The sequence below is a fragment of the Lycium barbarum genome, chromosome 4, assembly GCF_019175385.1.
Source record: "Lycium barbarum isolate Lr01 chromosome 4, ASM1917538v2, whole genome shotgun sequence".
NCBI classification, from domain to species: Eukaryota; Viridiplantae; Streptophyta; class Magnoliopsida; order Solanales; family Solanaceae; genus Lycium; species Lycium barbarum.
Window position 1 is genome coordinate 112438056 of NC_083340.1, and position 23464 is coordinate 112461519.

At 40.1% G+C, this 23464-nt stretch overlaps 1 long non-coding RNA gene across 1 annotated transcript; it reads right to left on the reverse strand.

Moving 5' to 3' along the window:
- Positions 1–212: 212 nt before the first annotated feature.
- Positions 213–5513, reverse strand: LOC132638521 (uncharacterized). The gene is made up of 3 exons (XR_009581781.1): positions 5420–5513; positions 4875–4943; positions 213–447 (listed from the first exon to the last, which is right to left on the reverse strand). It is a non-coding gene; the product is annotated as an uncharacterized LOC132638521 (long non-coding RNA).
- Between the last annotated feature and the right edge of the window lie 17951 nt (positions 5514–23464).

Consider the following 23464-nt stretch of genomic DNA (forward strand, 5'->3'; position numbering starts at 1 on the left):
ACATGTCCTTGTACAAAGAGATACAAACTTAGGCCTCTGATACGAACTTTGGCATGACCCAACCCGTCGTGATGGCACCTACACTAACCCCCCTGGTAGGCGAACCATCCCCTTAGCCAAATTCTCATTCGTTTAACCAACTATAAATAAATAACAATAGAGATAATCATAAAACTATATAGTCATGCCATAAAAAAATAAAAATGTGGAATTCTAAACTATTACAACCCCAAAGATCTGAAAGTCATCGTACAAGGAGTTTAAAATATAAAGCTATCTGAAAAATAAATAACTGTCTGAAATAGAGTAAGTGTGTAGAAATGAAATAGACATAAATTAGGAAAGATCTTCAGGCGGCATGACATGTATAGGAGCTCACCCTTTCATCTGAACGGGAAATGGCCTCAGGCTAAATGTGAGGTCTGGACGAAGTCTCTGGAACACAATCTGCACTCAAAAGGGTGCAGCAAGGTAGTATCAGTACAAAAATTATGTACCGATAGATATCATAGGCCGACTAATATTAGTATCATGCATACGTTCATAAAATCAATAGAATAGGCAGATAGGCACAACAACACGACAGCCAAAATAATCAACAACACTCATCAACCCATCACAAGAGCAAGATAAATCTAGTGCAATTCAATGCAACCAATGATAGTATCTCGACCGTACACACATGCTAAAGGCAATTTCGCACAATAGTCATGACCTGCAGGGGACCCATAGTGTCTATGTACCACTCGCTCCGAATCTGACCTCGGATCACGAGCCCATAACTAGGCCAATTCATCACTTCCTGCCAAATGTGTCGTATATATATATATATGTGTGTGTGTGTGTGTGTGTGTGTGTGTGTGTGTGTGTGTGTGTGTGTGTGTGTGTGTGTGTGTGTGTATGTGTACATTTCCAGTTCAACACTTAGTATGAAACATAATCAATTAATATATCATTGTCAAGAAATACAGGGCACCATGCCATAAGTCACAACAAGACACAGATAAATGAACTCAACAACAACATAAATGCATAAGTCATCTCAATCAACAAGAAGAGTATATATGTAAACACTTTCCTTCCCATATCACAACAATTACACCTCAGGTTTCAGTACATAAAGTAATGGCGACAAGCCCACATAATCAGCAATAATAACAACCTAAGTAATATCCAACCAGACGTTATGTCCGAAGATCTAATCATGGTCAATTCTACTACATATATAATCAACTAATCAAAGTCTAACTCAAGTACCATAACCTACCTAAGGTGCTAAACTGGAGTAATGCAAGCTACTCCAATAGAGCTTTTCCTTTTCGTAATGCCTCGGAAAGCTCAAAGTCTAGCAATATAATGCTAAGTAAGCAACAAAAAACTTTCTTTATCAATATACGGTTTCTTCTACACACACATCTCCATAATAGAAAATGGTAATAGTTAGGATTCATTAAAAAAATCGAGAATCCACTCATGGGACAAGACAAGAAACCCTTCCCGCATCAGGCACTAATAAATTTTTAACGTCTAATTAGATAAATAAGAATCAACATTTGGAGAAAAATATCCCAAATACTCATATCCTTTTCGAATGGGAGAAACTAGAATGTAAGGGTGAATTTATCCTACCCTCAGTCCCCACAATCATAATCCTCCAATTTGTAGGTTTCTAATCAATTTAACCCTTCTTAATCCTATTTAAGGCAAAATCCCGTTTTGGGTGGAACCCTAAGTCTTAATACATAATGTTCACCATAGTTAATCGATTTCCCATTCTAGAAAGTGATAACCTACACTTCTAGATGATATAAGCAGTAATAAAATCATTAATCCACAATTCATTCAAGGGTTTACTAATTCTAAGGTTCTAGGACTTTCATCCACCATTACTGGACCTTAAACTAGCCATGGAACTTGAAGAAGAAAGGTAAAGGAACAATTAAATGTTAGGATTTACCCTCAAAGATGCTTTTACCAGACAATGGAATAAATTCGCCTCTTTCTCCCTTGGAAACTGCTTTTGGCGTTTTGTGACTAATGACTCGAAATTTGCAATATAAAAGTGGGTTTCTGCCTCCCATCGACCGCTGCAGCGGTCTCGCGGTAGCAAAAATAACCACTGCTACGGCGGACCTCATTAATTGACCAAACTTGCAATAGCGATCAAGACCGTACCGTAGCGGTCCCACTATGGTGGTCCACCACCCGCTATGGTGGACTTCCCCCTAAATCCCAAATCCCACGGTGGCGACCAGCGCCCCACTGTGGTGAACTTGCTGTAGTGGTCCCATCCGCTGCAGCGGTCACATTAGGACCAGTAACCTATGGTTTATCCCCAAGTTTTTGCCCAAAATCCCATCATTAATCTGAGGCCCCTCATACGCAAACCAGACATGCACACATATGTACAAACATGCTACAGACTCACCTGTGGCCTCGGAATTCCCAACGGAGGTCTCATTTACTAAGTCAACCCCCCAACGGAATAAAAACAAGTTTTCAAACAAGTGCACCAAATAAAATCAAATGCCTTCATTTTAGAATTCTAAATCTTTAAGTTTTCACTAGTCTCGGAATGAACCGGCAGGGGTAAAATGGTCAAAATGCACATAACGACCTAGCGGGTCATTACAAAAAGAGAAGAGTAAGGCTAGTGAGCCTACCAAAGCCCACTAGTTGTCATTTTCACCTATGATTGGGCCTCCTATTCGTTTTATTTGTCCAAACTCGGTATAAAAGAAGTGTTGGGCCTTTGTCCTAACAGTAGTTTCATGAAGGAATTGCCTGAATGGCCTGAATGTTATCCCATGGAAAACAAAGAGGGGAAAATGAAAAGTCCATTTAGAGAGCACCTAGACTTAGTAATTCATCTAACATAAACTAAAAGGATATACACAAGATATAGTGACATATGCATGCCCATATATATATATATATATATATATATATATATAACTACATATTTCAATCCATGTACATATGCAAGCATTCAATTAAGCCAAAAAGGGAACAGACCCAGATGTATTAAGAGGGAAACTGATACAAATAAGCCCAATTAGAGAAGAAGCAGTGACGGAGAACAGGCCCAGATTCAACATTATTCATTTAAGTACCAAACTGTACCCTATACATACACTACATGAGACAAGATTATGGGCTAAATGTTGGATGCCAAACAACAAGATTATGGGCTAAATGTGGGATGCAAAACAACAAGATTATGGGCTAAATGTGAGATGCAAAACAGAAAGCTATACCTCAACATGACACAGGTTGTTTTAGTGAAGGAAAAATACTAATGCAAATACCATTTAGACAATTCAATAGATAGGGCATGGTACAAAATAACTTAAAAAGTGTAACAAGCAAATATGGATATATTTTAATGTTTAAATAGACAAGGCAAGTGCATCCAGTTCAATAGGCATGTGAGACATGGAGAGGAACAAACAACCATTTAAAGGAGAGCATTTCAGATATGCAGGATCAATTTAGGCTAAGCTATGCACACAGAATTTCATAGGAAGAATATATCAGACAAACTCGAACATGGCATATTAGTAAAGATGGGACACTATTCCAAATTCCCAAAGCTTTATATCATTCTGTTAGACTTAAAATGTGAATATTCACCCAAACAAGATCAAAGTTCACATAAATGTGACATATATTATCATGAATGAACCTTAGAATAGACAGACCAAACATCAGGAGAAAAACATGTGCATAGGGGCATAACTAAATAACCATGGCATACAGGACCCAACATTTGGCTTAGATGATTATTGTAAAGTCCTATAACATGTAAGAGTAGCTTAAACAAACATACAAACCAATCTAAGTAAGCACAACCCAACACTAATGCATACATGAGTTACATAGAGACATCAAACAAACACATAGACCAACATATGATCCTTTACAGAGTTAAATCAAACACATATTCCACACTAGACTCAAATTAGCTGAAATATGATCCTTTATAGAGTTAAATCAAATACATATTCCACACTAGACTCAAATTAGTTGAAAGTAAACAGGAAATGTTCATTAAAAGACCACAGTACAGGCATATCAACTAAATACAAAACCATTAGATAGTTTTGTCAAACATAAATGAAACCATGCCCGAATAACTACACTAGACAGTTTCATGCCACATAAGTTTAATTCTAACAAATGGGGAACCTAGATGATTGAACTCAACTCCTGTTTGAACACTAACTAGACTAGTACCATTAAGGAATCAATAAATGATGATCATTCTAAGAAAATCAAATGTCAACTAGACCCTTAAACATGCTGAGGATAAGATATAGGTTAATAGTAGCATTGAACACTAAAACGATTCAAAATTAGGAAGTTTAAGAGTCAAATCCCTATATGCTTATCTAAACCCTAATTGAATCTGAGTATCTAACTATATGGAACCGTTACTAACCATCAAAGGGCTAAGATAAACGAGTTAAATAAATATGCAGCCTATAAACTAATCTAAACAGATTAATCATGTTAACACAATACTACTTTTGCAATGAGGAAATGGCATGTTTATATAACGAAGGAACTAAACTAATCTAGACTGACACTCAAACATACATGAATCCTTAGATTCAACATACATAAAGACTAATAAACAGGACAGCTTTATACTAACATTAACACTAATCAAACTAATCATACAACACAACCATTAGCCAACACATAAGCATTTAAATGACCCAATATTGGACTAAACCAAAGCAGACTTCTATTACAAAAACTAATAATAGGCTAAAATTAATTAATCTACCAAAATAATCCCACAGATACACATATAAACATATGAACACCATCAAAATTATCAAAACTAAACTAAAAGGGGGAGTTTTTACCTTTTTCAAGTGCAGCCTATTGTCGAGATTTGAAATTGGAGATTCCTTGGTCCTCACCCAGAAACTCAGCTACAAAGAAAGGAAAAGATTAAACTAAGGCTCAAAAACTAAGGAATTAAACTAAGTGTCCAATTCTAGTCGGTCACTTTTTGTTAAAACCCTAGTTTTGAGTTTTTGCTTGTGAATATGCAAATTTCTGTCTGTGTGTGTTGTGAACTAGGGGTTCTTTATATAGAACCCCAAATCTGATGGCCTCAAACCCTAGGATCGATGTGGGACAGGTAATTTTGGGGGGAATTCTATTGAATTCCCCCCCCCCTCTCTCTCAAACTGACATAGAACAATAGAAACTAACGATTCAAAATCAGATGCAACCAAAACCATTAAGGAATTTCAGTTCTTTTGACCGATAATTTGCAGAAAAAGCAAAGAGAGGAAGGGGTTATATTGTGCTTCGGTCGAATCGCAATAGAAAAAGGCAGTGCATTAAATGTTTTGCTCAATTTGGTTGAGAAAAGCTGTGGAAAAGCAAATGTACACTGTACTTTTTCCATTTCTAGGCTAGATGACATTGAGAGAGAAGAGAGAAGAGAGATGGTGAAGCGGCACAAGGTTTTGCAGAGAAACCCTTGTTCTCTCTTAAACGAAATGCAAAAAGGGTCATTTGGCATATACACGTCTGTATATGTTTGTGTATAATCGGGGATTGGGCCGAATTAATTATACCCGAATTAAAATGGTAACTAATCTATTCCCTTTTTAAATGTGGCCAAATGAATAAAGTGACTTAATTATTGCAGTTGTAACCCTACTTAACACATAGCAGATAAGTGGCTATTTCAATTATAGCCGCGATTAACTCAAACACTTATCAGAAAAATCAACTGTAGCCAAATTTTGAAATAATTGCAAATATAGTCGAATAGATGATAAAATTGAGACGCAATTGGTTATATTATTTAATTAATCAATTTCTTGAATTTAACGGAGTAAAATACTTTCAATTTGATATCAATAATTTAAACAATTAATTGAATAATATTTTAAAATAATTTTTAATTAATTTTGACAAATACTCATTTTGTTTTATAAAACACATATTTCACTTCGTTTGCGATTCAAGAACTCCGGATAATTAAATAAAATTATTGGAGGGCAAAAATTAGGTGTCAACAATTTTGACGCTACAGAGGGAACCGATGGGTTTGTGGTATATTGTGATGCTTCGAGAATTGATCTCGGATGTGTCTTAATGTAGCATGGTAAGGTTGTAGCTTATGCATCCCGAGAGCTGAAAAGAATTATCTGACTCATGACTTGGAATTGGCAGCTGTGGTCTTCGCACTTAAGATATAGCGTCACTATTTGTATGGAGCGCACATTGATATTTTCAGTGACCACAAGAGCCTTCAGTATATTTTCAAACAGAGGGAGTTGAATATTAGACAGAGAAGATGGCTCGAATTGCTTAAGGATTATGATGTAGATATCCTCTACCATCTGGGGAAAGCGAATATAGTAACCGATGCTCTTAGTCAGCGATCTATGGGGAGTTTAGCTCACGTTGCGATGGATAAGAGAATTATGACAAGAGAAGTCCACCGCTTGGCATACCTAGGAGTTCTACTCTTGGACTCCGAGGATAGTGGAGTTGTTGTTCAAAACAGGGTTTATTCCTCTTTAGTAGCCAATGTAAAGGAGAAACAGTTTAATGATCCCTACTTATTGCTGCTGAAAGGGGGGATTCACAAACATAAGACGAAGACTTTTTCAACAAGGGGGAGATGATGGTACCTTGAGGTACCGAGGCAAGTTATGTGTTCCAAATGTAGATGGGCTCAGAGAGCGAATTATGTCTGCTATGTCAGAAGCAGACAACTCCAGGTACTCCATTCACCCAGGTTCCATGAAGATGTATCATGACCTTAAGGAGATTTATTAGTGGAATGACAAGAAAAAAAAATGTAGCAGATTTTGTGGCTAAATGTCCAAAATGTCAGCAAGTGAAAGCCGACCACTAAACGCCTGGTGGCTTGGCCCATAATATTGATATTCCTGTGTAGAAATAGGAGATGATAAACATAGACTTTATAACAGGTCTACCTCGCTCATCCCGAAGACATGACTCGATTTTGGTGATTGTAGACCGACTTTGTCATGACCCTAATTACCAATCGTGCGGGCACCTACCTTTTTATCACTAGTAGGCGAACCCTTACCCGTTAACCCATTAATCATTTATTAACAGTTAATGGATAAGTGAATGAGTGGATAAATAAAACAATTCATAATTAATAGATAATATAAGTGCGGAAGTCTAACTATTACACCCCCAAAATCTGAAAGTCATCGTACAAGGACTCTAACTAACGATGTCTAAAGAATGAAGTATATCTCAACTATAATAACAAATAATGCCTGGAATAAAAATAGACATCTGGAAAGAGAGATATTCAAGTGGCATGACATGGATAGAAGCTCACCCTCGGATCTGATCGAGCAAACTAGCTTCAGCTAGAGATGTAATCTGGATGAAATCTCTGGAACACAATCTGCACTCAAAAAGGGTGCAGCAAGGTAGTATCACTACAAACACTATGTACCGGTAAGCATCATAGGCCAACTAATATTAGTTCACGCATATAAGTATAAAATCAACAAGATAAACAGATAGACACTTAATACTCAAATCCAAGTCACAGAATATCCCATAACAGAGTCACAACCTAAGATGAAGCTTCTAAAACACAAGTCTATCTAGTCTCAATAATCTCACCTGATAAGCATAAGTTCAAGTTCCCGTCCCTAGGTTGAGTCACTAATCCACAATTTAACTCAGTCAATGGTCATATTGACATCCCAATAGGCATTCAACATCCATATCAAAATCAGAACCAAAAGAGTATATAATAATGTAGAATAAAATGTAATGATGTGTAATGCAAAATATGATAATGTGTAATGCAATGCAATGCACCGGCCAAATATACATTATACACACATGCTAACTGATGTCATTGCTCAGTAGTCATGACCTGCAGGAGACCCATGGTGTCTATGTACCACTCATTCCGGACTCACTCCTCGGACCCGAGCATAAACCTCCACTCCGGAACGAACCTCGGACGCGGACCATATCAATGTAACTCTCATTTTCGGAACGAACCTCGGACCACGAGCTCACAACTAGGCCACATCCTCACCCCCTGTCAAATGTGCCTTTTCATGTGTATAGTAACACTGTCACATCACTCTCAATGATCAATTCATCAAGTACCATGTATCAAATAGTATCATAAATTCAACAAAAAGATTAGATTAACTTCTTCACTAATTTCACATCACAATGTATGTCTCAACGTATTCCAGTTCATTAGTATGTATGGACTATGAACAATTAGCTATATCAATGTCAAACACAAGGCATCATGCCACAAGTCTTCTGAACCATTTCAATCATGTATGAGTGTATGAATGCATAAATGAGTGTAAACATGGTAAATCAATGCAAACCAATAAGGCAACAATGAAGGTACAAGTCACAAAGCCACAAGTCATATCAAGACTTGGATCAACTCAACCATGAAATGAATCATACAACCGTCTCAACCAACATAAGAGTCTATGTCCCTCTTTACTTCCAAATATAGCAAGTCCGCCTCACAACTAAGTCTTATATCACTAAGATGCTCCATTTTTCTATATATTATCATTAACAGTAAACCATACATCAAGTGTTCATCGACCTACTATTATAAATATATAAATCACAATTCAGGTCTAAACTCAGTATCCTTCCTTTCTCCGATGATATGTATCACAATAAGAGAGAATTGAGTACAACACGACAATTTAGGTAATAAGTATAATCACAATAACAGGGCAACGAGCCACCATCAACAACAATCAACCTAATAGAGATCCATCCCGAATCTCCACAGTATGAATACAACTACACCTCACATTTCAGTACTTAAAGTAATAGCGATGAGCTCACAAAATCAGAAGTCATACCAACCTAGCTAATATCCAACCAAAACACCATGCCCGGAGACCTAATAATGCTTTCTCCCATCAATTGTACACATACATACGTGTTGCTAATCAAAGTCTAACTAAAGTAAGTCGTAACCTACCTGGAATGCCGAGCAACAGTCTTGAATCGCCCAACCTTAGCTTTCTCTTTGGAGAACCTCAAAATGATTAACATCTATCAAATATGAATTCTATGTTAGAATACGGATCTAAGGATATCCATATTTTCATAGTTTTACCCAAAACCCAAAAATGGACCCAAAATAGCCAAACCCGAGCCACAAGGGCAAAACTGTAATTTTATTAAAAATTCAGATGCAATATAGTCAAAATAGTACTCTACGAGTCTAAACAAGTCCAACGATACCCATATTGCTGTACTTTTAGAAAAATGTCCAAAATACACCTACAATGCGAATCTAGGTTTATGAGGGTAAAACAAGAAATTTAGTGCATAATTATGTTACCCATCATCTAGTTAACCTTCAATCTTAATTTCATGGAATTCTATTCATCACAAGGTATCCAAATTCATCTTTTCTATTTTTAGCCCTAGGGTTCTTAACCCATTTGTTCTTCACAATTAGTGTGTAGGATGACTAAGAGATGATGATAATCGACAAATAAATAATAAATACTAGGTTAGACTCTTACCCCCAAGTGCTTGTGAATGATTTTCCATTGCTCTCTCCCCAACCCTTCATCTATTGAAGGTTTTATCAATTCTTGGGTACTAATCTTTCACCCACCATTAATGGAGCTTAAGCTTGTCATGGGATTTGAAGAAGGAATGATAATGAATCACATAACGGTTTGCACTTACCTTCAAGGAGGAACTTCACCCTAACCCTAGGAAAATAGCCTCTCACATTCTAAGAAAGTGGTTTTGGGTTTATGATGGGAAAGACCTGAAAAAAAGACATTAAAAACCATCATAAATGTCTTTGGTTTGTTCAAATCTGATTTGTTCAAAACTTCGTTTTAGCCCCTGAAACTCATCCAGAACCACCCGAACACAAACCATATATGCGTTTTGATTATAAACCATGTTACGGACGCACCTGTGATCTCGGAATTCCCAAAAGAGACCATTTAACCCGGTATTGACCAAGTCAACCCCAACACTATGAAACTCAGCCTTCACTCGAGACTCAAAACATCCCCAAATTCCTTGGGCCCCAAACCAATGGCTTCACTAAGGCATAGGTCGTATTAACAAGACTCGAGGAAAGGGTAAACACGGATAAATGGGTCAAAACACTATAATGACCAAACGGGTCATTAAAGACTTGCTGAGTTAGCACACTTTTTGCTAGTCAAGACCGCCGATTCAGCAGAAGATCACACCAAATTGTATATTCATGAGATTGTCAAATTGCATAGGACCCCAGTGTCCACTATTTTCAGACCGTGGTGCTCATTTCACAGCGAACTTCTGGAAATCCTTTCAGAAAGGATTGGGTACCAAGGTAAACCTCAACACAATTTTTCATCCTTAGACAGATGGCAAGGCAGAGCGTGCTATTTAGACTCTTGAGGACATATTGAGAGCATATGTCCTAGATTTTAAAGGTAATTGGAATGATCATTTTCGACTCATTAAATTTTCTTATAATAACGTTATCATGCTAGCATCAAGATGATACCGTTTGAAGCTCTATATGGGAAAACGTGTAAATCACCCATCGGGTGGTTTGAAGTTGGTGAAGCGGAATTGTTAGGACCAGACTTGGTCTATCAAGCTATGGAGAAAGTCAAGTTGATCCAGGAGCACTTAAGGACAGTTCAGAGTCACCAAAAGTCCTATACGGACGTGTGGCGCAGAAACTTAGAGTTTCAGATTGTTGATTGGGTGTTTTTAAAGGTTTCACCTATGAAAGGCATGATGAGTTTCGGCGAGAAAGGGAAACTTAGTCCCAGATATATTGGACCATGCATAATCTTGCGAAAGATTGGTCAAGTGGCTTGTGAGATAGAGTTGCCATAAGAATTGGATGTTGTGCACCCAGCATTTCATGTATCCGTGCTGAGAAAGTATATGGGAGACCCGTCGTTGGTTGTTCCTGCTGACAATATAAAGGTTAAGGATAGCCTAACCTACGAAAAAATCCTTGTGGCTATTCTTGATCGTCAAGTTCGCAAGTTGAGGACTAAGGAAGTAGCCTCAGTAAAGGTGTTATGGAGGAGTCAGAAAGTCGAGGAGGCTACATAGAAAGCCGAAGAAGACATGAAATCTAGATATCCACATTTGCTTGAGGAGCAAGTAGAGAGCGTTTAAGGTAAATGCCTTCCACATCTATGTCATGTCCCTTATGTATTCATGCCTCACGTTTCACGTTCATGTTCATGCATTCATTACTCATGTCCCAGCGCTCATGTTTCCATGAAACCATGTCATAATCATTTCAATCTCCATGTTCTATGTCATGTTTCCTCACATTCACGTACTCAAGCCATGTCTGGTTGCATTCTTAACCATGACCCATCAATCGAGAGGATGAATGATCCCAAAGGGGAGATATTGTAACACCTCATGCCTTCGGGCTAAGCGTTGACTTAGGAGACGGAGATAAAAGAGAACCACCATGAGGAATGTCGGATGTGTTTTGAAGTGCAATTCTATCTATGTAATGATCAGGCCAGTCGGATCTAAATACAATGAGTCGTGATTGGGTAATGAAAACTCGCAGGCAGTCCATGGAACGGATATGCGCCGCATATCAAGATACATGTTCCACTCAAAATTCCCAACACTCTGTTTTTCGTATGCGTTTCATGTAAGTCCGCATAAGGGAATATGCAACGCATATGGTAGTATGCGTAGCATTTCAGAACTTAAAAGTCCGTCACGAAATACCAGCTCAATGTTTTGATATGCAACCACATCTGCGACCGGAAGGGCATATGCGTAACAGAACATGACGTAAACGACTCCAGTTATTCCCTTTCAAATGTGTTTTCCGAGAATTTTACTCCATTTTTCAGTTTTCCCAAGCCCTAGCACGACTTTTCTCTCCTCTTCTCACCCTCCCACATCAAGGTAAGTCCCTCTAATGTATTCCTAAGTAATTCTAATACCTATACATGATTCCTAACAAGATTCTATGTTGCAGTCCTAGGATTTTCAGGAAAACCCTCTTTAAGGTTTCAAGATCAGATTTTTGGGGTTCTCCTTCAAAGTTCAGACCTTTCCTTCAAGTTTTGGAGCGATTAAGGTATGTAGGGTTTCTATCAACATGTGCGAATATCATTGTTGTTTCCCACACCACGTTCATCCATGAAAATATGAAATTTCACAGTCTTAGGGTTTCTATTCTAGTTCATGATGACCTTAAGTTACATGTATCATGATATACCATGGTTGTACTAGTAATTTGGTATTGTTTTTTTGATATTCCATTTTGGTTATTGGGAAGCCGCCCGTAATATATGAATATTCATGTTTTGTATTCCATGGGTTATTAAATACAAGTTAAGAATCATTATATTCAATTTCATGAAATCCTGCATGTTCCCATGTTTTATGCAAGTTATATTATGTATTTGTATTCATGTTAAATTACACATACGAATCATGTTTACAAGTTATGTTATGAAATCCATGGGCTTCTAAGCCAACTATAACCATTTCCATGTTTAGGTTCATGTTTGTAAATGTTTTTGGGAGTAGCATAGATTTACCGAGAAGGCTCAGACAGCCTGAAACTACGTATGCCAACATAGGGTAAGGGTCGATCCGCCCTGTTAGGACGAGACCTTCAGACAATTGATCGGATCCTTTCATGTCATGCTCATGTCTCATACCCTGGCAAGGTATAGGATTTTTCTGCTAGTCGGGCTAGGTAGCAAACTCCACGCCTCGTATGGTGATTTAATGTTGGCGTTATACTAAGGCTCTCCCATAGATAGATATATGTACTTACAGATGTTTTACTGTTACACCTCAGAAAATTTTCCGTTGGTACGCAAGAGAATTAACTAGTGATGAATATGAGTACATGATGTCCATGAGCAAGAAACGACGTTGATGATCTTAAGCGAGATTTCGAAAGTATCCGATGTGAGACGAGGAAGTTGGCTAAGTTAAGATGAGATACAAGGTGAGCAATGCATGTGCATGGACGGGGGTGATTAAAATGAGAAGTCTAAGAAATATGGGAAGTTGCAGAATTGCAACTGCCCAGTGGTCGTATATTGCAAAATACGGACCGTAAAGTGCAATACGGTCCATAAACTGGCAGTCGTAAACTGCCATGCAAAAGCTCAGCTTGCTGCCCAGTGGTCGTAAAGTGCAAATACGGACCGTAAACTGGTATACGGTCCGTAAACTGTCAGGTCGTAAACTGGCATGCAAACTTCAACTTTCTGCCAGCTGAGGAAAAAGGTATAATACGACCTGGTGGACGGACCGTAAAGTCATTTACGGCCCGTAAACCATGGTCGTAAACCACCACGAAGGCAGCCCAGCTTCTGGTTCTGGAATTGGTTAATTACGCCCATGGAGGACGAACCGTATAGTGGAATACGGACTGTAAACCTCCATGGACGACCATTGTTCACCCAACACAGATTTTTCAATTTATTAAATATGAGGATCAAGACTTGTCTTATTTCATTACCACATTACACCACTTCTCTCTAAAACTTCTCTCTACATTTATTATATGAGTTTTCAAGGATTATAAGCCATCAATAACATTAAGACAAGTGAATCAAGGATAAAGGAATCATCAAGGATCATCCAAGTCAAGAAATCCAAATGGAGAAAAACTAGGGTTTTGCTCAAAGAGGAGTATTATCAAACAAAGCTTGTTCCTACAACTTTTAAGGTAAGATTCATGATTTTTACAAGATGTTTAAGGTATTGGAGAATTAAAATACATGGATTGTAGAAAATGTGGTCAACTAGGTCATGAATAATGAAAAGTGACATTTTGAGAAATAGTTTGAATTAAGTTACGAATGTTGTTGTGTTGTGATATGAATGTGTTATAAATGGTATTAAGATCATGAACTAAACGTTTTAGATGAATGGACGAAGTTGGGTGTTATTACCATGAATGTGGGTGAATTAGAGGCAAATTGAGGAATCTAGATAATGTGGATAATGTGAATGACTAATGGCCATTGTTATGATATTAATGAAGGTATAAACGCCAGCATTGGGAGGGAACGTGCAAGTGTAGAATAGTTTGACGGAAAGGTATGTAAGGCTAACCCTTCTTTCATAAGGCATGGTTCTTGGCCAAATTTCTAATTCCTCTATACGAGTATGTCGTCTTCACATGGTTGACATTCCGAGCTCATAAGCTCACGACCCTTGATATGTACTATGATTATACTATGTTCCTCGTATGACGAGTAAGTCTATAATGTAGATGTAACGATAATGATGAGGACCGAAATGATGATGAGAGTAAAATGAGATTAGAGATGCTTACGAGCTATGATATATGTATATGTATGCCTATGAAGGGCTATGATAAGACCCCGAGCTTATGATGCCGGGTAAGACTATATGTATATGACTATGTACAGAGTATGTATACGATTACGAAACGCGCGCACACCTCTGCAGATGGTACGGATAACCCTGAAGCCTTGGTAGGGCCAGGTATGAGTAACCTTGAGCCTTGGTTGGCCAAGTATGTATGAAACACCGATCCTATGAGGTCGGGTATGCTATGTATATGAAATGACTATGTATATAATATGAATATGAATGTGATAAGACTATGTATAAGAATACAAATAAGGACATGTATACGAAATGAGCACAAGTATGGTACGAGTACTATTATGGAATACGGATGACGACGTAGGTGTACTAATACGTATGAAAAATGGAAAGTCCTACGAAAGGCAGGTAAGTACTATGACGATGATATTATTGCCTCCCCTCCTATGCTATTTCATACGTTGTTCATTATGCTTATATATCGATGTTGATCATGCTTTACATACTGAGTACATTCTTCGTACTGACGTCCTTTTGTTTGTGGACGCTGCGTCATGCCCGCAGGTGCACAGGGAGACAGACTTGATCCATAGCTGCTGTTACATCCGACATTTTTGCATATTCGAAAAATTCGAGCTAACTCGACTTGTAATGAATGAGGCCATATATGGACCTTACTTGGTATGAATGTGTCGGCTAAGAATACATCAGTGTGGAATTACGAAAGGAGGCCAAAGGCAAAATTGGAATTTCGGAAATTGGTTTCGGAAATTACAAAAACAATTTGTAGCCAATTGGGCTAAAAAAAATAAGAAAATTAAGGCCCAACTTGTAAGGGTGGCCGACCAACATGCCTTGGCCCAACCCAAGGAAAATGATCATGTGGCTAATTAATTAAGAGGGCTATATATTCATACTTAGCCACATAGAAGCTTCAAGAACAAGAACAAAAAACCAAGAGAAAAAGAAAGAAAGAATTTCGGCTAGAGAGAAAGAAAAGAAAGAAAAGAAAGAAAAAATTCTTGGAGCTTAATTCTTGGTTCAAAAATCCATCTCTTTTGGAATTTCTACTAAGCTCAAGATTCTCTTTAAGGTGATATAATTATTTTGGCAAGAAACTACCATTTGTGGCAAGTGGAAGAGTTGAGAAAAGGTAAGAATTTTACCATTTTTATACCATGGAATATATGTATATCTGTTGTGGAATGTAGGAATGAGTAGAAACTATGAAAATATAGAAGTTTGTAAAGTGGGTGTGTTATTTGAAGGTTGGCCGTGAGTATGTGTTAATGTGTAGGAAATATGAATTGAATTTATGTGGTAATCTAGTTGTAATTATGGTGGAATTTGTATTAGAAATGAAAGTTGAATGAATTAGTGGAAGTTGGAAAATGTAGTGTGTGGCCGTGTGGTGTATGTTGATGATGGAAGGTGAACTAAATTTTGTTAGTATGATAATTGTGTTGATTATGAAGTGAATGAAAGAATAATCGTTTTTGTTGTCATGGAAAATTTGTTGTTGAGTTGTTGTAGGAAGTTATACAACTTTATTGTGGTTTATGTAAATGTGGAAATGAAAGTAGGAAGATGCAAATTATGATTATCATTGATGAAGTTGGAAGATAGAATATGTCATGAATGTATATGCTAAAGATTAGAAGTTGTGGGTGAAATATGACTTTGGTAGTAAGCTTGTATATTGTGTATACCTTATGAATATTTTGTGGAAATGATATGATATGCCTCCGAATTATGTTGTAATGATCCTGATGAGTGATGAATATGAAAATGGTAAGATTGATTTGGAAATGTAAGGTCGGAATGAAAGATGTCATGTTATGCCGGAAAGATGGCTAGTTATGCCATATTAGGTGTCTTGTAATGCTTGTTGTTGTTATTGATGTTGTTTCTGGGGTGCTGTGTTGATAAATTAAGCCGAGCTAATTCTCGGGGATGATATATATATAGGGGAAATGCTGCCGAAATTTCGGTAGGCAAGTATGTAATAAGTTTGGATTATTGAAAAGCTTAAATTTGATATTTGGCAAACTTGACCATTTGTAGATTCTGGACGAAATTGGAATCGAAGCCAAGCGAGCGTAAGACACAATCGAGGTATGTAAAGCCTACCCCTTCATTATTAGGCATGTTCTGAACATAATAGGCTCGGCCGCGAGCCTTAAATACGACTCCGTTCCTCGGAATTCGAGATGGAAATCCGCTCCAATTCCTTCAGTAAGATTGAATCCATTTCCTTATAACTTGTCTTCAAAGTGAACCTTAAGTATGCAACCTTCCTAAACGGAGTCGGAATACTTCCAAATCATTATGGACGACCTCATAAGGTCTACTATCTGTAATTTATGTACGCCTCCTCGGGTTGGTCCGAGGGGGGGCCCACAATGCCCGATACTTTCTGTATAACTTTAACTACTTTGTTTCTGTCCGCCTTTCTCAGACAACATCTGGATTAACATTCTAATCATGATATGACGATATTTTTCTATAAATCTTACAAAATGATTTTGACATCTGAAAGTCTTACTCTGATAATAATCTGTCGTGCCTTCCCAAGTAGGATATAGGCGCGTATTATGAATACTATCCGATTACTCTGATTTGACTCGCCGTTTGGCATACTTCAGTTTGATTGAGTCGGTATAACGACCTGTATGTGCGTGGTTTCTCATTAATCCGTTCGTGGATGTCTCAATGCCTCCTTTCACCGGATCCCGGGCCGGTTTATATCGTGCGGATGGGCCGCCGAGTCCCTTGTCGGGGGCTGGGTCCCATGTATGAATTCCGAAGTATGATGTGTCCGGTTCCGGGGTATTGTGGTATATGTCGTTCCCGGTTACCGTGTATATGTTACGAAGTATGATGTGTCCGGTTTCCCGGCGTGTGATCTGTCCCCGGGGTTACCGTGGTTATGATATGATGTGTTATGTGACGGAGATGTTCGAAGATATGAAATCTTCTGAATGTGATATGTTGTGGCGCCAAAGGCAGGAGTGGCGACCGCGTTCTTGTGCCCTATTATGATTCTGTCTGTCTGATTGGATTCTGATTCTGTCTGTCTGATTGGATTCTGATTCTGTCTGTCCGTATGGATTATGATTTTATCCGTCCGTCTGGACTATGATTCTGTCCGGCATCCTTCCGTCTGTCTGTCTGAACTACGACTCTGTCCGGTATATCTCTGTCTGTTCGTTGGATTACGATTCCGTTTGCTATACTTCTGTGCTTCTGATTCAGACTATGATTATGTTTGTTATGTTTCCGCTTTACATACTCGATACATTTTTCGTACTGACCCCCGGTTCTTCGGGGACTGCGCTACATGCCCGCAGGTACAGACGCACCTGAAGATACGCCGCCAGTCTAGGGCTCAGATTCTGCTATTTTGAAGAGTTCCTTTGGTCCGGAGCGTGTACTTTTGGTATATATCTTCGGTCTTCTGTATATTCTGTATGTATGGCAACTCCGGGTACGGCGGGGCCCTGTCCCGTCATATGACTCTGTATGTCTGTTAGAGGCCTGTAGATATGTTTGTGGGTTAGGGTCTTTCTGTAAGGATGTGTGTATATGTTGTGTTTTGGGCGACCCCATTCGCCGCGGCGGCCGGTCCGCATATGTTTATATATTGCTTTGTTGGCCGGTGTGGCCTTTGTTGGTATTTTCTGTGCGCAGGGTTATTTTGGATAGTCTGTAAAACAAAGGAAACTCTGCCAAAAATTTTCTGGAAATTATCTAAATTTGAAATATAGCCTTGACGGCTTCTGCTTTATACTTGAATGCGTTTGATAACAGTTGAGATAGCATTGGATAGATGTGTTTGGGTGCCCAGATCGAGTACTAGTCACGGCCTACGGGGTTGGGTCGTGACAGCTGCTTATTCAGAGATTGCATAGCAGAGCTCCATTTCTTTCGGAGCCGTAGCTTTTGGGTACTTATTCTTTTGTGTATATAATTATGGGCATAGCGGGGTCCTGTCCCGCTCATACGATATGTCATACTCTTAGAGGCTCGTAGTCATGTGTATGTGGGTAGAGATGTTCGGCCCATGTTTTGTATATTTTCTTTTTGCTGGCCTCGTCGGCCTTGTACTTATGATGTGGCATAGATGCCTATGATATGTTAAATGATGATGGTCGTCTAATGGGATCAATATGATTAACGATAAGAAAAGCACGAATTGACTTATGGTTCACCTAGATGTTATGTTATGTACGATAAGGGGGTGCCCGGGTGGGGTAGCACCGGGTGCTCGTCGCGGCCCCCTAGCCGGGGCGTGACAAAAGTGGTATCAGAGCAGTTCAGTCCTAGGATGTGTCTACGAGCCGTGTCTAGTAGAGTCTTGGTTATGGGTGTGTTGCGCGCCACACTTATAAACAAGAAGCTGCGGACATTTTAGGAATATATGACCTTCTTTCTTCATAGGAATCGTGCGATAGAGCTATGATGTAAGAAATTCTTGTTCCTAAATCGTGTGTTGTATATTTCAGAGATGCCTAAAAAGAAAAAGGCTACAGCAGCCCAAAAGGGAAAGACGGTGGCAGAAAAGCGGGCTGAAAGAGCACCGCCACCGGTAGTAGAGGAAGATGAGTCCCAGAGTGCGGCTCAATCTCAGTCCTCCCAGACAGTGCCTATTACCAAGGAGCACGTGGGAGCCTCAGCCCCAGCTCCAACTCCTCCACCGAATGCTTCGGGCCAAGACGTGAGAGAGGCCATTAATTTGTTGACTCAGTTGGTTGTGGCCCAGACTCAGAGGCCAAGCGCAGGGCAAGGTGACAGGGCTGTTAGCGCAAGGGCCCGTGACTTCATTGCTTTGAGACCCCCAGAATTCTTTAGGTCGAAACCGGAGGAGGATCCCCAGGACTTTATTGACGGTATGCTAAGGACGCTCTGGTTGATACATGCTTCAGACACTGAGTCGGTAGAGCTAGCGTCCTATAGGTTGAGAGATATCTCGATCCAGTGGTATACAGTATGGATGGCTTCGCGGGGAGCCAATGCACCTCCGCCGGTATGGCAAAAGTTTGTCGATGCTTTTCTCCTTCACTACATGCCTCCAGAAGGTCGGCGAGCTAGGGCCGATAAATTCTTGAATCTGAGGCAAGGTAGCATGAGTGCTACAAAGTATAGCCTCCGCTTCAATTCCTTGGCTAGGTATGCTTCGGCCATGGTAGCGGATATGGGCGATCGGGTGCACCGGTTTGTGAAAGGCCTAGGGCCACACTTGATGGATAAATGCTTTACTGCGTCCCTTCAGGATGGCATGGATATTGCACGCATTCAGGCACATGCTCAGGAATTAGAGGAACACATACAGCAGCGAAGAAATGAACGTGAGCAAGATAGGGGACATAGCAAGAGAGCTAGACCTTCGGGTTCGAGGAGCGAGTCTAGGGGTGGACACAGACAGCAGCTTCCCAGCCATTCAGGCTATTCTTATTACCAGTCCACCTCCACGGTTTTCAGGCCAGGGCCTTGATAGATCTGCTCGTTCAGGGTCGAGTCCGAGTTATACAGGACCTCAATTCAGAGGTGATTTGGGCCAGTCAAGGCCACCCGTACCACTGTGTTCCCAGTGTGGGAAAATGCATTGGGGTCGATGCCGATTTGGTTCAGATGATTTCTATTCATGTGGTCGGCCAGGCCATATTATGCGTGATTTCCCCTCAGTACATGGTAGAGGTAGGACCCAGCCATCAGGGTCGGTAGCCGGATCTTCAGCATCTGTACGCCCTACGGGGCCAGGTTCACATACGCCAGTCGGCCATGGTAGAGGTAGAGGCAGAGCTCCCAGTACTAGCGGTCCTCAGCACCGTATTTATGCTTTGGCTGGACGCCAAGATCTTGAGTCTTCTCCTGATGTGGTCACAGGTATATTATCGGTATTCTCTCATGATGTATATGCTTTGATTGATCCGGGCTCCACATTATCATATGTTACTCCATATGTTGCGGGTCGATTTATAATTGAGCCAGAGTCTATCAAACCTTTTGAGGTGTCTACACCCGTGGGTGACTCAGTGATAGCTAGCCGAGTATATAGGAATTGTGTGATTGTGATTTGTGATCGTCGTACCATGATTGATTTGCATGAGCTAGAGATGGTAGATTTTGATGTCATTATGGGCATGGATTGGTTGGCTTCTTGTTATGCCAATGTTGATTGTAGAATGAAAATGGTTCGTTTCCAATTTCCGGGAGAACCAGTCTTAGAGTGGAAAGGAAATTCGGCATCACCAAAAGGTAGGTTTATTTCCTATCTAAAGGCAAGGAAGATGATCACGAAAGGGTGTATTTATCACCTAGTGCGAGTTCAAGATGTAGAAGCTGAGTCGCCGACTCTTCAGTCAGTTCCAGTAGTGAATGAATTTCCGGATGTGTTCCCGGAAGAGCTTCCAGGCCTTCCTCCCGAGCGGGAGATTGATTTTGCGATTGATGTGTTGCCAGACACTAAACTCATATCTATTCCCCCATATAGAATGGCACCCGCGGAACTGAAAGAGTTGAAGGAGCAATTGAAAGACTTGCTTGATAAAGGCTTCATTAGGCCTAGTTCATCCCCGTGGGGAGCACCCATATTGTTTGTCTGGAAGAAGGATGGATCTTTGAGAATGTGCATTGATTATCGGCAATTAAATAAGGTGACGATTAAGAACAAATATCCTCTTCCGAGGATTGATGATCTATTTGATCAATTGCAATGTGCCAAGTGGTTTTCAAAGATCGATTTAAGGTCCGGGTATCACCAAGTAAGAGTTAGGGAGAAAGATATCCCTAAGACAGCTTTCAGAACAAGATACGGTCATTTTGAGTTCCGAGTGATGTCGTTCGGGTTAACTAATGCACCGGTAGTGTTTATGGACCTAATGAACAATGTATTCAGACCTTTTCTGGATCTATTTGTAATTGTATTCATCGACGACATCTTAGTGTATTCTAGATCCGAGGACGAGCATGCGGATCATTTGCGAATTGTCCTTGGAGTTCTTCGAGCTCGAGAGTTGTTTGCAAAATTCTCCAAGTGTGAGTTTTGGTTGAACTCAGTGGCATTTCTGGGCCACATTGTTACAGCTGACGGTATTCGAGTGGATAGCCAAAAGATTGAGGCGGTGAAGACTTGGCTAAGGCCCACGACCCCTATGGAGGTTCGTAGCTTTTTGGGCCTAGCAGGATATTACAGAAGATTTGTTAAGGGTTTCTCTTCTATTTCTGCACCGCTTACAAAGTTGACTCAGAAGTCAGCTAAGTTTCAATGGAAAGATGCTTGCGAGCGTAGTTTCCAAGAGTTGAAAGACCGATTGACTTCAGCCCCAGTCTTGACACTTCCAGAGGGATTGGAAGTATATGTTATTTATTGTGATGCTTCAGGCATCGGGCTAGGTTGTGTATTGATGCAAAATGTTAAGGTGATTGCGTATGCTTCTAGACAATTACGGAAACATGAACAGAACTATCCAACCCACGATTTAGAATTAGCCGCAGTGGTCCATGCATTAAAGATATGGAGACATTACTTATATGGTGTCCACGTGGATATTTATACAGATCATAAGAGTCTCCAGTACATCTTCAAGCAGAATGAGTTGAATTTGCGGCAACGACGATGGCTAGAGTTGCTAAAAGACTATGATGTTGAAATCCTGTACCACCCCGGAAAGGCAAATGTTGTGGCTGATGCTCTTAGCCGTAGGTCGATGGGAAGTCTAAGTGATGTACGACCAGAAAAGAAAGAGATGGCCCGTGACCTTCAGCAGTTAGCTAACCAAGGAGTCCGAGTGGTGGACTCAGGTAGCAGCGGAGCTGCTATTCAGAATTCAGCAGTTTCATCGCTAGTAGCGGAAGTAAAAGAGCGACAATATGAGGATCCCATGCTAATGCAGTAAAGAGATACACTCCCTCAGAAGGAGGAGTCATCATTTGATATTTCGGAAGACGGAGTCCTCCGGTGTCGAGGCAGGTTATGTGTTCCCGATGTGGTAGGTCTACGTCACCAAATATTGAGGGAAGCTCATTGTTCCCGTTACTCCGTTCACCCCGGAGCGACGAAAATGTATCATGATCTTAAGTCTATATATTGGTGGAATGGGATGAAGAAAGATATAGCGGAATTCGTAGCTCAGTGTCCAAATTGCCAACAAGTGAAGATCGAGCAGCAAAAGCCAGGTGACTTATTGCAAGCTATAGAAATCCCAACTTGGAAGTGGGAAGTGATTAATATGGATTTCATTACAGGGTTACCCCGTTCTCGACGTAAGTATGATTCCATATGGGTGATTGTGGATAGACTCACAAAGTCAACTCATTTCTTACCGGTCAGGACGACCTATGTGGCAGAAGATTATGCAAAGCTTTATCTTAAAGAGATAGTGAGACTCCATGGCGTTCCGGTATCTATTATCTCCTATAGAGGGACTCAGTTTACAGCTAAGTTTTGGGAGTCCTTCCAAGAGGGTCTAGGGACCCAAGTGCGCCTAAGCACGGCATTTCACCCACAGACCGATGGGCAAGCTGAACGTACTATCCAGACTCTTGAAGATATGTTACGGGCATGTATGATAGATTTTGGAGGAAATTGGGATGACCATTTGCCACTCATTGAGTTTGCTTACAATAACAGTTATCATTCTAGCATTCAAATGTCACCGTATGAAGGTCTATATGGGCGAAAGTGTAGATCCCCAATTGGGTGGTTTGAAACCGGAGAAACTAAGTTGATAGGGCCAGACTTGGTCCAGCAAGCAATAGAGAAAGTTAAGCTCATACAAGATCGGTTGCTAGCGGCTCAAAGTCGTCAGAAGTCCTATGCGGATAATCGTCGAAGAGACTTAGAGTTCGAAGTGAAAGATTGGGTATTCTTGAAAGTGTAACCGATGAAGGGCGTGATGAGATTTGGCAAAAAGGGGAAGCTCAGTCCCCGGTATATCGGACCCTATGAGATTGTGCGCAAAATAAGAAAAGTGGCCTATGAGCTAGATCTACCTCTAGATTTGGAGTCAGTCCATCCAGTATTTCATGTCTCGATGCTTCGGAAGTGTGTTGGAGATCCTACGAGGATCGTCCCAGTGAATGATGTTCAAGTGAC